This window comes from Panthera pardus, unplaced genomic scaffold (genome assembly GCF_024362965.1).
Source record: "Panthera pardus isolate Hobbes unplaced genomic scaffold, ASM2436296v1 HiC_scaffold_22, whole genome shotgun sequence".
Taxonomy (NCBI): domain Eukaryota; kingdom Metazoa; phylum Chordata; class Mammalia; order Carnivora; family Felidae; genus Panthera; species Panthera pardus.
This window is the reverse complement of record NW_026526788.1, coordinates 32,424,367-32,441,373: the sequence shown is the minus strand read 5'-3', so window position 1 is coordinate 32,441,373 and position 17,007 is coordinate 32,424,367. Positions and strand designations below refer to the sequence as shown.

Sequence of the window (17,007 nt, the reverse complement as noted above, 5' to 3'; positions counted from 1 at the left end):
TTCTCTGTTGGTGTAGGGGAGGCCTCCTGGGTGCACGCAAAACCTAGAGGGGCGGTGGGGGGAGCGTCTGTGAGTCATCACCCCAAACCCTGACTTAGCCCCAAGAACCCGCGTCAGAGAGGCCAAGCCCTGTGCCCTCTGACCCCAGGATTTGTTTGATGGAGGGAGTGCAGAGAGCAGTGCCTGCCCCTGGAAGGCTGCAGGCCAGAGCCGCCCAGGCCACCTCCAGCTCGCACAGGAAGGGACTTTTATTTACGGCAACCTTGAAAAGAGCAGAGAATGATCAGCTGGGGAGGGGAAGGAAGAAAATCCTTTGTACCCACCTGGCATAAACGGTTACCCAGGCCAAACGGGTGGGTGGCTATTTTTGAGCTGACCTACATACCTATTTGCCTCTTTATCTTTTTTATTATCACACATGGTTATTATGGGAGCTTTTCTTTAGCACTTGGTGCAGCTGCTGCATTTGCTGAGGGCTGCACAATGAGGCGTGTTGTCTCAATCTCCTGGAAAGTTTTAAGAGTCTCTGATCCTGGAAAGAAGGACATCAATAGGTCTTGCAGGAGCTTCCCCAAGCTGTTTCCCCAGAGAACAGGATCCTAATCCTGAAGCACCAACTCCAGAGCTGGCCAGCCCTGGAGGCAAGAAATGACATTCAGATTTGACAGCAATGTTACTGGGTTTTGCTGAGGCTGGCCTAAAGCCCCCTTAGCCTCTGGGCCTCCCATTACAGCGAAAGTTGATCTTGTGGTCCTGCCGGGGCCCCGCTCTCTGGCAGGTGAGGTTTCCCTTTACAGACAGAGCAAGTGAGGCACAGAGATGAATTGTGGACGGAAGTAGCTAGGATTTACTGCTCCAATTCTGGAGGCAACTCTTTTTTTTTTTTTTTTTTTTTTTTTAAGTAGAAACAGGAAGAGCCTGGCGATTTCTCTTGATATTACCTTTGTTCAACATCACTAAGGCCTCCCTCTTGAACCTTTTAATACCTCCCCATTGTCCTTAGAGCAAGTCTGTCTCCTTCCCTTGGCCTAGCGAGCCTTTAGGGCAGCCCCTTGCTATCTCTAGATTCATCTTCCTCCCACAGCCCAGGAGGGGAAAATCACATATGGCTCTAATTACCTCTGAAACGCTCTTAAATTTTCCATAAAGTACAGTATGCAGGGCTTTGTGTATACAACTTTGCACAGTAATATGTATGTAGATGTGCAAAATATATACAGCCATGTACCGTAGATCATAAAGGAGGACATCAAAGTATAAGCATATAATTTACAGTATTTTTAATCACACTAAAGAGAAACAGGTACATAGACCTGGACGTGAGACTGGCAGAGGTAACAGCAGATTTCTGTCTTGTCCTATCTGGTGACCTCTCGAGTAGAGTATGAAATCCTTGGCCTGGAAGGAGAATGAGGATACTCGCACTCCTTAAACTATTCTTTTTTGCTTGGGTTTTTCTTTCAATGCCGGTATAATTCACTTCACCCAGGTTCCCTGTGCCGTGTGGGGAGTCTTTCCTCTGTGCTGTCAAGTGTCTTCCCTTCCAGCTGGCTCCTGTCTTCACACTAATTACTCTTCCTGGATGCCTTTCTAGCTCCTTCTAGCTCTGACTGCAGGCTGGTCTCAAGTTCAGGGCCCTCCAGGAGCCCTCTTTGAACATAGGTGGGAATCTCCATGTTCCCCTGCTGGGGAGTAAGGACAGGGAGTCCAACCCAAACCTGCCTGACTTTGAAGCCCTGCTCAGTTCAGAGGGCTGGGATGTGTTCCTCTCTCCTCACTTGACATCGTGTGTTGAAACGATCCCATCCTGGGTCTGAGGCCACATCACACTGTAAACTCCTTCATGTATTTTAAATCTTTAAACACCCACTAACACCGCCACCACCTACACACACACACACACACACACACACACACACACACACACACACACACCTACCTCTGTATGTTAGATATGCTCAGCAAGTATTTGGCCCAGAATTGAATGGAACTAGAGCCTACATGTGACTCAGGGTCAATGTGAAATCCGTGGGAAGTCTCCCCTGCCCCCTCCCAGGCAGTGGGGAACTTGCTTCCTGTGAACTCTGATAGCATTTATTACTGTCACAGAAAGTCAAAACTGAAAGGGGGATTTCCCTTCTTGTCAGATGAGAAGACCAAAGGGAAGTATCCAAAGCAACCCTGAATGGGAACCAGATCCCACAGTCCGCTGGTTTACACTGGCCCTCTCTCCCTTCACCTCATCGCCTCTTCAGAGAGGCCTTCCCTGGTGGCCCCATCCCTTCTTCTCCTCTATTGTTTCCTTTCAAGGCACTCAGTCAGTATGGAATTATACAGGTATGTATCTGTGTGGGCCCCCAATGCCTGTCTTTCCGACTAAACTGCAAGCTTCAGGAGACCAGGGGTTGTATCTGTTTCATCCTGGAGCTCTAGTGCAGGGCAGGTCCACAGAGTTGCCAATAAATATATATGAGCAGGAAAAAATAAGTATCCATATGGCCTGAGAACCTCCTCATAGGTGCCTAGGGCAGCACTGAGATTGGATCAAAAACCATAGAGTTGACAAGCCTCGAGTGCCCTGTCTTGAGGAGCTTAAGGTTAGGAAGGGAGATGAGACACCTAGTGAATAGCCTCACACAAGGAAGATGGTTGAGTCAGGAACGCCCGACAGGCCAGGTGTTGTTGCTGTCAAGCGACCTGGGAAGGACAGACTGGAGGTCGGAGGCCTGGGGCAGGGAACCAGTTAGATAGTGATTGCAAAACCTGAAAACCACTGAAGGGTCACAGCAGGAGAATGGTTAAAGAAATACTATCTCCACGCCACAGAATATTATGTGGGTGTGAAAAAGAGGGAGGTAGACTTTGGAAAGATGTCCAAGATATATTGCTAGGTAAAAAGAACAAGTTGCAGAACGGTTTGTGTCCTCTAATCTCATTCTGAAGCAAAAACAGGACACTCCCCTGCAGACACACGTTGAACTGTGTGGAGAAAACTAGAAGGATGCTGGAAAAACTATTCACAGATGTTATCTCTGAGGGATGGAGGGGAGGGCGAGGTTTTACTTTTTCACTTTGCACCTTCTGCACTGTTGAATTTTGACCATGAACTCAGTACTTTCACAAGAGTTTTTTGTTTTTGTGTTTTGCTATTGCAGAATTGGGGGGTGGGGTGGGGGTTGGGGTGGGTAAAGAGGTGGGGGTGGGGCTGGAGCAGTGGAGACTGCACAGTGAGAGGGCCCTGACAGGAGGACCTAGAAAGGTGGAGGAAGAGTCTGAGAAGGCTGTGTGGGTCCGAATGGGGAAAAGGGGGGTTACTGTGGAGACACGGTACCAAAGTGGAGGTGGAATGTGAGAAGCACTGTGTAGGATGTGGGGGTCTCATTCAAGGTGACTCACCCCCACAGTGCTGGTGACCCTGGGCAGGGGACAAGGAGCCCAAGGCCAGGAAACTGACTTTTGGGAACAAGGGCAAGAAAACGAAGAAGGTTGACCTTTAGGACCCTACGGATTCCTTGGCCGGCTCACCATCCTTAGGGTACAAACCGTTCTGGCTGCAGCGTGGAAACAAACAGAGTGAGGAGGGGCCAAAGCCAAAGCCGGCTGGAGGAGGTCTGCCTTTCCACAGGCTGCTGTGGTGTGCCGCCTGGGTCCCCGCCCTCCTCCTGCTTGCTCTTGTGGGCTGATGTCCAGGCCCTGGGTGAAAGGCCAGGACTTCTGGCCCCTTCCGGAGATGAAGCCCCTTCCCAGGACCCGGAGCAAAGGAAGCCAGAACAATGCTGTTCATGGAGATTGGGGGGAGAGGGAGCTCAGTAGGGGCACGGAGAAGTTTCTTGGCTCAGATAAGCCAGTAAGAGCCTAGAGAAGGTCAAAGATGAGGAATGTTCTGTGATTTCTAAGACAGCAGCTCATTTATCTCATAAACACTTGCTCTAAGCCTGAGTCCAATGGTAATACTGTCTCCATTGCAAGCTGGGTAAGAGCCCTCCTCTGAGGGGCTGCATTTGAAGGCTTGTCTCTAGGTCTCTCTACAAAAGGCCCTCTGAAAGGATGAAGGGAAATGTTTGCCATGTGCCATGAGGCACCTCCATTTAGTCTAGTCTGCACTACAACCTTCCAAAGGAGGTATTCTTTGATATCCTGGGAAACTGAGGCTGGGAGGATGGTGCTGTGTCCCTGACCACATGGTTAGGAAGTGTTAAAACTGGGATTTGAACCTGGGTGTGCCTGTGTCCCACTTATAATTTGGTTGCTTGGAGCTTAGAACACATTTTCCCATCAAAATAATGCTGTAAGTGGTGGTTTGGTTGCCATAATGGCCTAGCTCACCCAGGGTATAGCCGGAATTAATTCTATGTTTCAGTGTGGTTGTGGATGAATCAGGCTTCTGCGGGCTAGCCTGGAAACCCACTGGAGAGGGAAAATGCATTTGAGGGTGTGCCCAGCTGGGAACTCTTGCCCTCACTGCGGGGCCTGATTCAGGGCAGACAGGAGATATGGTGGCTCAGGGAGCACTTGTTCATTTCCAGAGCTCTTCCGGTAAGCCCTGGTGAGTTCTAGCTGAACTCACGAACTCACGGGAGGGGGGCAGAGCACTTGTCAGGTTTGGGGTTCATAAGGAAGGGAGTGCCATGAGAGAATGCTAGTTTTCAGACTCTGCACACCTGAGTCCTTTTTCTTCCTCACACTGCCTCTCCACTCCCTGCAGTCCTCTTACCCCTTCCTCCAGGATGATGGAAAACTTGGAAACAAGATCTAGGGTTCATTTTCCCCATTCAGTCTGGTAGCTGCCTGGGAAGTGGGTGCGCCGGTGACAATGAGTGCACAGGGTCAGGAGCTTTGAGAGTAACTCCAGGGAGGGCATCCACTCATTCATTGATTCGCTTGCTCACTCATTCATTCAGCAAACATTCGCTGTGGGTATGCTGGGTACTGTGCTCTTTCCTTTTGTGGCACTTCCATTGTCCAAAACATCCTGGGCACGACTGCCTTGGGTCTCGGACCCAGAATCTCAGCATTAGAAGGAATGATTTTTTACAGATGGAAACTGCAGTCGTCCATTAATTCAGGAAGGTCTGAGCGTCAGGCTAAATACTGAGAATAGTCAAAGCCTGAAAATAGAGGTCCAGAGAGAGAGGTGGGAAGTGATTTTCCCAATATCTCAGTCCAGGGTCCCCATGCCTGGACCAGGATGTGCCCCTTCCGGCCACACCCATAGCCTTCCTGCCTCAAGAGGTGTCCCAGCCATCTTATAGGATTCTTCTGGTTTCCCCAGTAATGGAGTCTGGAGTCTGGAGCCTGGAGAATGGCCCCAGAGAAGTAGTGGGATTCCTTCCTCACTGAAAACACCAGTGCCTGGGCTCTCCCCTGGAGAGCTAGCTTTCCTGTTGGGGGAGTTCAGAAGTCTTAGAAGGCTTTCCTCAGTTCTTTCATGAACCACCTGCTCTCTAAATTCCAGGTCTTCACAGACACTATAACTTCTGTGGGAACCCCCCTTTTCCAACCTCCTTCATCTGGCTAACTCCTACTTCCTTTGGGTCTCGGCTGAAAGACCCCTTTTTCGAGGACTTTGCTGGGCCCCCAGCCTAGTTAGTTCTCCCTGCTCCGTGCGCCCCCACAGCAGCCTGGACTTCCCCCCCCCCCCCCCCAGGCTAACCAGGGACCCTTAGGATTGTTCTTGCTAACTGAATGCCTGTCTTTCCACTGGACCGTGGTCTCTAGGAGGAGCAGACACCATGGCTGCCTTTCCTTTGTTTGTATCTTTGTTTTTAGCAATTGTATCCTCGTTGTCTCCATCCATGCTTAGTACATAGTAGGTGCTCACTGTGCAGTTGTTGAAGGACTGTGATCTGCAGCTAAAGGCAAGGCGTTCCAGTGAGTGACTTTCATTCAGGTCATTCAACGACTGTCTATCCAGGACCAGCACACACACAGGATATAAAGATGACTTGGAAAAAGAGGGTTACGATCTAGTAGAAGAATTCATCATTGAGAACCCCTTCTAAGAACTGCAAAAGTCTCCTTTTGCCAGAGAGTCTCCATCCTCTCCTAAGTTCCCCTTTCCCTCTCTGCTGGCCTGTTGGTACTTGGCTACTTGGCCTGGAGCCCAGCATGTGCCTCTGAGTTCCAGGAGGCACCCAGGCACAGCACGACCTGGGACCGGAGGCCTGGTGTGGTGCTGCACAAAGGCCCGTGGCAGCGGTTCCAGGGAGCTCATGCACAGTGCAGAAGTGAGCACTAGTGCTCCCCGGGCTCCGGGCAGAGCAGAGGTCAGGCCATGGGTCCTTTGGGTAGCTTTGTGCCACATGCATGAGCCTTGAGCTGTTTTGGAGAATTTATGAAACAAGCACCTTATTCTCAAGTAAACCTGGAGAGAAACTTTGAAGGCAAAGGCTCACATTCGGTTCAAGGGTTTGAAGTGATGTCTCCAAATCAAATATCCCCAAAGCGTCCCTGGATCCCACAGCCATGAATACTGACCACAGTTGCTCCTACCAGTTCCCTGGAGCCTCAGTTTTTCATCTGAAGGATGTTTTGTCATGTGGGACACGAGAGGCTGTTGCGTGAAGAATGAATCGGAATGTAAGTGCTGCCCCAGGAGGGAGGACACGGTGGAGGTGGCCTCCCAGGGACCCTGCAGTGGCCCTCAGGCAGGTACTGGCAGCTGAAACCAAGCGTGGGGGAGAGGCAGCACTAGGACCCAGGGGCTGAGTCTGGAGCCTGCTCAGCCAGGCGAGTTCACAGCCAGAACACAATGTTCTCAGTGTACCCACAGGAAACCCTAAAGAGAAGAACTGCACATGGCCCTCTGCTGGGTGTGTTCTGGTCCCAGCCTTTGATTCTTTTTCCTAACCTCAGTCCCCACTTTCACATCCTGCAACCTGCAGAGCCGCCTGCCCCACCCTGCTGGGCTGGTCCCAGGCCCCAGGAGAGCAATCAGTGCAGGAAGCCCAGGGCCTTGCTGGCCTTCACCATTTTCAAATAAGACCCGTTTGCCTCTAACCTTAGTTTCCTGAATCAGCCCTTTGTGATGGAAACTTTTCATAGTGCGGAAGACAGACGCGGAGGACAAAGCTGAGTTTCTACCGAGGCCAGGGTCTTGGCTCAGATGCAGGGAAACAGCTGATGCCTCTGAACCACCTCCTCCCTTCCTCCCTGAAGGCCAGACCCCACCTGGGACGGGGCGAGGGCCTCTACTGCTGCTGCATTCATCAGAAGGAACTGGGAGCTGCCCAGGGAAGCAGGGCCAAGTTCGGAGCAGAACAGCCTGTGATGTGGTTCCTCGTTTTTATTTCCACGAATGCTATAATGTGTTGTCCCACCGAGCTATTTTTATTGAATGAATTTTTTTTTTTAAAGCAAACCTCCACAAAACCAACAGCCCTCTGTTACACTGAAGGACAAGGTGAACTTTTCACTTCCTTCCCCGCAGCCTATCAGTTCATCTGTGGTTTGGTGTCACCCACACTTCTGTGCTATATTCAATCTCAATTTTTGCCTCTTTGCTTCTGAAGCCACACAGCAATGCTCTTAAACCCATGTACCTCCTGCAGGTTGCATGAGACTTTGAGACTTTCAAAAGAGCCTTAGTGAGTTCCCACAGCTGATTGCAAAATGGAGGACTACCTGCCTTCTGGAAGGTATGGAGGCCAGATGCCAGCCTCTAGGCGGAGGTGGGCCCAAAGAGAGAGGCTGTGGGAAGCCAGCACCACCCAGCATATTCTGGCTAACTACGCTGTGGGGGGCTGCAGGCAGGGAGCAAAGTTCTGGGTGACGCACTACATATCTGCCTCGTTAACGAGGGGCCTGGCCATTAAAAAATAAACCCCAGTGCTTACTTATACTGAGCTCCGTTCATAGGACTCCTTCCACTCTGGCATTTCTGTCTTTTTCCAAGTACTGGTTCATAAGAGAGTTTTAGAGTGTCCTCACCCCAGGTCTGTAAAGAGATTCTAGTGGGTGCCACCCAGACTTGCCCAACCTCAGGGGTTATCTTGGAGGAAGGGCTTCCAGAATGCTGCTCCTCCCCAGGCAGTGTGCTCAAGGCTCACAGCCCCCAAAAGCCCTGGGTTCTAGTCTTAGTTTTTTCTTTTTCTTTTTCTAAAGATTTCTTTTAAAGTAATCTCTACACACAACATCGGGGCTCAAACTCACAACCCAGAGATCAAGAGTCGCACGCTCCACCTACTGAGCCAGCCAGGTGCCCCTAGTCTTAGTTTTTTCACTTTGTTGTGTGACCTTGTACAAGTTGCTTTCCCACTCAAGGCTTTAATATCCTCATTTATAAAAGGAGAGGGTCTGGTTAGATGTCATGGTTACAGGTGGAATTATGTCCCTCCCCCAAATTCAGATGTTGAAGTTCTAACCCCAGTAGCTTAGAATGTGACCTTATTTGGAGGTAGATCTTTTTTTTTTTTTTAATGTTTATTCATTTTTGAGAGAGAGAGAGAGAGAGAATGCAAGCAGGGGAGAGGCAGAGAGAGAGTGGGAGGCACAGAATCTGAAGCAGGCTCCAGGCTCTGAGCTGTCAGCACAGAGCCCGATGTAGGGCTCGAACCATGAGATCATGACCTGAGCCGAAGTCGGATGCTTAACCCACTGACCTGCCCCAGGCACTCCTGGAGGTAGATCTCGACAGAGGCAATCAAGTTAAAATGAAGTCAGTAGTGTGGGCCCTAATCCAAAATGATTGGTATTCTTATAAAAAGGGGAAATTTGGACACAGAGGCATGCACAGAGGGACAATGAGTAAAGACACAGGGAGAAGATGGTCATCAACAATCCAAGGAGAGAGCTCTGGAACAGATCCCTTCCCTCACGGCCTCCAGAAAGAACAAACCACGGGGACATCCTGATCTTGGACGCTTAGCCTCCACAGCTCGATACAATTAAGTTTCTGTTGTTTAAGCCACTTAGTCTATGGAACTCTGTTAAGGCAGCTCCAGTAGACTGTTAGGGGAGCCTTAGCCCGAATGAATACAGTTGCCAAGACCCTTCCTTCAGCTCTTGGGCTATGGTATTCTTTCCTGCCATCTCTCAGCCTCTCCTAGTGAGTAGATTATGTCATGTGTGAGGGTGCTTAGCACGATGCCCCACATACAGTAATCCTCACTAGATCTTAACCATGACGAACACTCTTAGTGTTCCCAGTGCCTGGACATTATTTGTACCTACCTGCCCTGCCTGAGACCCTCTGTGCCAAAATGAGAGGTGTGGGTTATGTGCCCAGGACCTCGCGGTCACATCTTCATTAGTGAAGCCTTTCCCATCCCCCTCAGCAGCTTTTAAATCTAAGAGTACTAAAACTGGCAACTCCAGACCCTCTTTTTTTTTTATGGAAAGCTCATTTTGGCCACAGAGCCAGAAGGACTCCAGGGATTGCAGAGGCTCAGAACTGGCGATTGTTTCTCTGTGCTCGAACGAGATAATCCCTGGGGTCACGAAGAGCTACAGAATTCTGAGGCTGAGACTCGGTGTTTCTGCTTGCCTAATGAGGCAAGCACCCTGGAGAAGGCTTGACTGCAGGTGGGCCTGGGCTCCTAGCCAGCAAGGTTCTGCCTCCTCCCTGATCCTCCCCTTGCCTCTTGCTTCTTTTCTAGCTCTTGGAACGAATACTGTATATTGAGAGATGGCATGGGGATGATGTCCTGCTTTCCTCCTGGCTCCCAAGTCCATAGGTCTCTGGAGGCCTTACGGCCTGGTGCTCCAGCTGCAAATGCAGGCTGGCTGAGAGAGTCTGATTCTCCTTCTCATTATCAGGAGTGCGTTCAAAACGCACTCTAGGCTCGAATGTTGAGCCTTGAGTCTTCTCTGGGCAGACACTGGGTCCAGGATAGCAAAGTCCTAGGTTGTCTTCCAGGCAGTATGTGTTTGAGAGCCACGTTGCCCCGACTTCATAGAATATTCCAGATTCACTATATTTTGGAGACTCTGCAGAAGGTTAAGTGGGTAGAATCTGACTTCAGCAGCCCCCAGACGTGACCTTTGGGTTTGCTAAACAAATGAAACGCCTGTGTTTGTGTGGTTTATCTTCAAATATATGCCTGGAGATTTCTGAGAATAAGGAGTGAGGGAAAGAGGGCATTCAAGCCTACTTGAGGCTTTCAGGGTCAGGGAAAGAAGGAGGAGAAACTGGGGGGAAACATCTCTCCACAATGTCCATATATTTTAAATTTGATCACTTCAGGCTGCTGCTTATTCTGGCTTTTGGCTCAGAGCCCAGAAGGGAGGCTCCTTCAATAATTCTCACTGAGCTTAGGACATCTGCCTTTCCCTAAAAGTCAGTAAATAAATACAAATGGGAAAATGCTTAGTTTCTCGTCAGAGCAAAAATACTGTTCACCACCTAGTGGCCTGCGAAAATCACATCTGAAGCATTATACCAGCCAGTCTAATCCTCCCAGGCCCCAGGAGCCTGCTTTCTAAGTTATTTACTGTGAAAGCCAGGATTCTTGGCTTCTTTCTTAAGTGCACCCTGGCCCTGGCCGTGTCAGAGAAATGCTCTTTTGATGGAAAATGAGGCTGCAAACAATCTGGTCCTTGCTTCCTTCTCTTGAGAGACCTCACCACTCCCGTGTTTACACCCTTTGCTCTGGCCACACCAAATGACCCCACAAACGCAGCGAGTGACTTCACGCTGCTCTGTCTTTGCACATGCTGTTCCCCGACTTGGAATGCTTTATTTGGCGTCTTCCCCTCTTTGCTCAGCCAGCTCCAACTCACCAGTCATGCTCAGGTACAGACTCACCTTCTCCAGGAAAATTCCCTTATTGTTCCCACTTCATTGCCCTCTCCAAGCCCTCTTGGCTTGCACAGCACCCCAAATAGACCTGAGTCATGGAGTGATGGCACTGTATGTATTCCGTATGTCTGTTTACTTGTCTGCTTTTCCCACGGGTCCCAGTGTTTTCCAAACCTGGCTACAGAAGAGTCACATGAACCCCCCAACCTTAGACCTACTGGACTGCAGGCACGAGGCCAGGGAGACTGTATGTCTGTTACACTCGATTCTGAGGCCCCAGAACCCAATTTGGGAACCAAGTTTGCCCTATCTTTGTATTTCTTTTTTCCTGCATATATTACCAAAGCTATCGAAGGCCCTCAATAAGTGTTTGACCCTTCTATTTTCTCTCTGGTAATCTCTTTTTGTTTTCACTTCCTTTCCTTGCTAGCCCTAGACCAACAATGTGCTTACCCTCTTGCTCTTACCATGTAAAACTGTAACCACCAACTCTTCATTTTTTTTCCATTCCTACTCCCGGGCTGCTGGGGGCTGCTAGTACACTCGCCAAAGATTGGTGCCATTGCAAGTTCAGGGACTCTAACTGCAACTGGCCCCTGAACGTTCTTGGCAATCGTCTGATCGTGGTCAGCTCTCTGCCGTTCTTTACAGAGACTGCTGTTCCCAACCCCCCTGTTCCCACTTCTTCCTGCCCCTTACCACAGGCAGTAGACCAACTTGCCTCCTCCTTCACGGAGAAAATAGAAGCCATCTGATGGGAACTCCCTCAGCTTCCTGCCACCTCACCTACACACTTACCCACATCAGCACTATCCTTTTCGCCTGCCCTCCCTCCAAGAGTAATCCCTCCAACTGGGCTCTGGATCCCATCCCCTCCCATGTCTTCAGGGACCTTACACCCTCAATTATCCCCTCTTTCTCTTTGACCCCTCCCACTGTAAAAGAAAACCAATATCTTGATTGTATGTACTCCTTTTTAACTGTCACCCTCCCTAGTTCTTCAGTTGTGCCTCCCCTTCCCCTCGAACTTCTTAAAAGGGTTGCCTTGATTTGGCACCATGTTCTCACCTTCCCTCAGTCTCCCACCCACAGCAGTCTGGCTCCGCCTCCACTGTACCGGTGGTCTTGAGACAAAGTCACCAATGATCTCCTTGGTAAAATCCATCCCGTATCTCACTAAAATATACACCAGATATTGCCGTCTGCAGCCTCCTTTTCCAAATGTCCTCTCCCCTTGGTTTCCACGATGCCACATTCCGGGCTTTCTGGTTCTCTCTCTGGCAACTTCCGCCAGGGCGTTTCTTCCTCTGCCTGTCCCTTATGTGTAAGAGTTCCTCCGGGATCTCTTCTTGGTCCAATTCTCTTCTCACTCCATGGGCTCTCTCCCTGGGCAATCCCATCCACCCCGCCTTCTGGTTTCATAAATATCTTTAGGTTGATGAGTTTCAAATCTAACTCCAGCCTATCTCACTCTCCCGCGCTGTCAACCCATAGGGTCACCTGCCTATGGGACATCTTGAATCTGCTCTTTCCATACCCCTATCTTAGTGAATAGTACCCCTAGTCCCTCAGTCACTGACACAAGAAACTCACGTGTCCTCCCTGAGTTCTCCTCCAAGTTTGACCAGGCACCAAGTCCTGTATAGGATGCTTCTTGAGTAACTCTCGAACCAGATCCATTCTTCTGTCTCCACATCTTAAACAGGTTGCAGGCATTTCTCATCTGGATATCCACTACAGCTTTCTAGAAGACCTAGATCGTACTGCCAATGACTCGCCACCATTCCCTCCCACTAAAACTTCTGAAGTGAAACCAGATCTTGTCATGCAAACCTTTTAAGGATTCCCCAGTGTCCTCAGATTGAAGTTCAAATTCCTTAGCAAAACCCACCTGGTCTAAAATGCTCTGAACCAGCCATGACAAACACCTACAGCCCCACAAAAGCATGATGCCTTTTCTGACCCTTGGGCCTCTGCAGTTTATTCCGTCTACCTACAAAATCCTTCCTTCCCACCCCACTGACTTGTTCTTCAGGTCTCTGCTTAAAAACATCATCCTAGGAAATCTTCTGACCCCTTGCTCAGCTGGATTAGCTGTCTCTGATTTTACAACATCTCATGCTTCCTCTTATCGGAGAAGTTTTACACTTAAAATTACCCTTTTGTCTTTTAATATATTTATAACCTCAAGGTTGGTAACTGTGTCTCGTTTGACAGTATATCCTCAGCGTATAGCAAATGCTACATACATAGTAAGTGCTCAATAAATGTGTGTTGGATGACAAAGAACATTTGGAAAGGAACATCCCCCTCTGCTACTGCTAGTAATACATTGTATGTGGTTTTATCACTTGTCTTAAAGAGCTTGTATTATGAAAATGAAATAAGCTGATTCTGGAAAATAAGTTCTCCATGGAAACTTGACAGGCTGGAGAAATCAAAGTCTCTAGAGAGGTGGAGACTGGCTCGTGGTGGCATTACCACCGGACCCGTGTGCAGGAGCCCATGAGGAGGGCAGCGACGCACCAGCCTCCTTTACCTTGGCCCCTCACGTGCATGGGATCATGTGAGCCACGGCTGCTTTGGCATACAGTTTCCATTTTTCCACAGCTTCCACCTGTCAGTGTAGTATTATAGAGAGCTGTGGGCTGAGATCTGGGTTAGTCTCGGCTCTGCCCACTACCTCATCTCAATAACCTTAGACATTACTCCACAATGGATGTTGCACTGTAAATAGCTACCATAGCTTCTAAATCAGAGTGGACAGACAACAAATGCATACATTCATTCATTCGATACCTACAACACACCTACTCCGTGCCAGGTAGGATTCCAGTTACTGAGTATATGGCAGTGAATGGGCCAGGCAAGATCTCAACATCTTATCTGTAAACCAGGGAGCTGAACTAGATGCGCTCCGGTCTCTTCCGGCTCTAAAATTGTGAGATTCCCTCTCCGACCGGACGCAAACACACAAGGCAGGCTAGTGGCAAAGTATCACGCTTCAGCCTCCTTCCCCCATTCTTCACCCATGGGGCCATCTCCATCCCAAAGTCAGCTCTGGAAAACAGGAAAAGATCTGGTGTCATTTGTACTCTGCCTGCAACCCAAGATTTGACTTTCCCAAGTATGTTATTTAAGCTCTTTTTTTCTCTTTTGTGGAAAAGATTGTCGTGGTTAGCATTTCAGGCAATTACAAGGAGACCTGGCAAGATATTTGAGGCAGAGTTAGGTGCTTTGGCAAAAGCACAGGGAGAGGCAGAACGGACTCCTCCTTCAAGTGTAGTATCTCTTAGGTTTGCCTGAAAGGGCACCATGTCCTGGGCAGTTTCCTCCTCTTCCTTCTGGATGAGAGACATCTCCTGGTCCTATCTTCTTTCTTCTACTTCTGACTGGGCCTTAAGGCCCAAAGTTTCTACCACCTTAGTATCTGGCATTGTGACTGGGAACAAGGGATCGAAGGATTTCCAACCATGTGGGGGAAGGGAAGCTGTAGGTTGCAAATAAATGGACAGAAGTCCTTGGGTGAGGGACTCAATTTAGAGTTCCAGACCATTGTTGTTAGTATCAGGTATGGGATGGCACTAATAAATAACACATGTAAGTGTATCAGTGAAAAGTCAGGACTTTAATGCTGATCCGGGATCATTAAATGTGAAGTTAAAAACGTAAAATTTTGGGGGGTGCTGGGGTGGCTCAGTCGGTTGAGTGTCTGACTTTGGCTCAGATCATGATCTCACCGTCAGTGAGTTCGAGCCCCGCGTCGGGCTCTGTGCTAACAGCTCAGAGCCAGCAGCCTGCTTTGGATTCTGTCTCCCTCTCTCTCTGCCCCTCCCCCGCTTAAGCTCTGTTCTGTCAAAAATGAATAAACGTTAAAAACAATTTTTTTAAAGTAAAATTTTTGTTCAATGATGTAAAAGTAAAAGTGGGTTTAAGTTTACTGTTTATATACTATTTATATCTCATTACTATGAAACAAGACACTTATATGGAGTTATGTATCAAACTGACATGAATCATTATTTATTCATTTATTTTTAAATGTTTATTTATTTTGAGAAAGAGAGAGAGAGAGAGAGAGAGAGCATGAGTTGGGGAGGGGCAGAGAGACAGGAGAGAGAGAATCCCAAGCAGGCTCCACACTGTCAGCTCAGAGCCCGATATGGGGCTCGATCCCATGAACTGTGAGATCATGACCTGAGCCGAAATCAAGAGTTGGATGCTTAACTCACTGACCTAGGCACCTAGGCACCCCTTTTTATTTATTTTTAAAAAATGTTTATTATTTTTGAGAGAGAGGGAGAACAAGCAGGGGAGGGGCAGAGAGACAGAGAGAGGGAGAGAGAATCCCAAGCAGGCTCTGTGCTGTCAGTGCTGAGCCTGATGCGTGGCTCCATGCGGGGCTTGATCCTAGGAGCCCCGAGACTGTGACCTGAACCGAAATCAAGAATCGGATGCTTACCTGACTGAGCCACCCAGGCACCCCATGAATCATTCTTTATTAACGGCAAATTCTGTCTTGAGATTTGCTAGTTTCTGATGAACTAGAAGCCACAGAGACAAAGATTTGAAGGGTTAGCTCCCTTACGAACTACAATCTTGGTTAATAATCTTGGAACCTCACCCTCTTGGTGCCGTTTCAACCGTAACACAGTCCTTGCCTCATTTATCTTGCAGGGCTGACGTGACAATCAAGACACAGAGTATGTGACAATGCTTTGGGAGCAGCAGAGCGTTTTATTGCAGAGGCACCCTTGCCATCAGCTTGCTTAGGATGGCTGGCTGTGCCGTCCTGGTCATTAGCTGTCATCCGCCCTTTGCCTTCCTCCTTGTTCACGGAAGTGTCCCTCAAGGATCTATTTTTTCACCATACTGAACCTTAAAGAGTTATGTAGACACTGACAAATAGCTAATTCTATCAGCTCCTCAAGGAACTGCCTGTCTCTTCATTTTGCTTGAGACCCCTTATCACCAATCACCGGGAGGAAGAAGGGAGAGTAGTGACAAAGCTTATTTCCTCCTGGAAGTTAATTCACTTTATCATTTCAAAAAAGGTGTTAGGATTTTTCTTTGTTCAAGGCACTGGGTCGGGCTCAGTGGGGTGCAGCATGGTGCACCTAAAATAATCTCAGCTTTGGAATCTGAGAGACTTTGAGTTCAAACCCAGGCGTGGCTATTTGCTTAGCTCTGCGGACTTGGCGGGTAATGCTCTCTCTGAGCTTTAAGTTCGTCTTCTGTACTGGGGGTATTACATCTCTTGCAGCGATATTGAGAAGATTATAATTAATGCCTGTGAGTGACTGGCACATAGTGAGTGCAGAGAGGACAGATAAGCAGCAAGGACCATCTTCAAGCTCAAAGCGTGGTAACAGGAGTTGTGGATGATGAGATGTGACAACCAACAGAAAGGTGCAGAGAGGGAGGGGCATCTTCAAAAAAATAGCGAAGGTCTTGTTCTGACAGTACTCAAGTAGCAGCCGAAGGATCGCTGTGAAAGGTGCAACCCTGCGTTCTCTTCAGTTTCTGAAGTCATAAAAACAAAATGGCCAACTGAAAAAAATTCTGTTAAGTCCCAATACTAAAGGGTAAAGATGAGGTAATACGGTGTCTGTGTTGTAGTTATGCAAATGAGAACAATGAGAGAAAGTTAGCGATGGCTTCTCAACTGTCACTGGAAATGTGATCTAAAGGTTTACTGCAGTCTAGGTATTTTTAATTTTTCCTTTGGTAATCATCACGATGGTTGGCGCTGGGGCACCTCGCTGGCTCAGTCGTTTGAGCGTCCGACTTTAGCTTAGGTCATGACCTCAGGAGTTCGAACCCCACATTGGGCTCGCTGCTGTCAGCACAGAGCCTGCTTTGGATCCTCTGTCCCTTTCTCTCTCTGCCTCTCCCTGTTCTCTTTCAAAAATAAACATTTAAAAATAAATAAATAGCCTTAAAAAAAAAAGATGGTTGGTGCTAAAAAGTACATTAGGAAACTCAATGGCTTCCAAATATGGAACTTGTTTGGGTTGAGAGGTATTAATATGGAAACAGGTGAGTCTGCAGGCTGGTCATTTTGTGCTCTGATGTGCTTTAGAGACTAGAGCAGTGGGCTGAATTATCAATAAACTGAAATCTATTCTAAATTCCAAGATCTCCTTCTGCCTGGGCTATGTGACCATGAGCAGGTCTTTAACATCCCCGTGTTCAGATTCTGGGAGTCAAGATTACTGACTCAATGAAGTCACCACCTCCTTGTCAGGTAGTAGGTGTTAAACGTTTTG

The 17,007-nt window shown here is 48.5% G+C and overlaps 1 protein-coding gene across 1 annotated transcript in view; it reads left to right on the top strand.

The window, feature by feature from the left end:
• Positions 1–2,147: 2,147 nt before the first annotated feature.
• ASCC1 (activating signal cointegrator 1 complex subunit 1) overlaps positions 2,148–17,007 on the top strand; it is a 138,500-nt gene continuing 123,640 nt past the window's right edge. The window contains exon 1 of the mRNA XM_053888565.1: positions 2,148–2,337. The gene's annotated coding sequence lies outside the window, so the exon portion shown is untranslated. The remainder of the gene's footprint in view (positions 2,338–17,007) is intronic.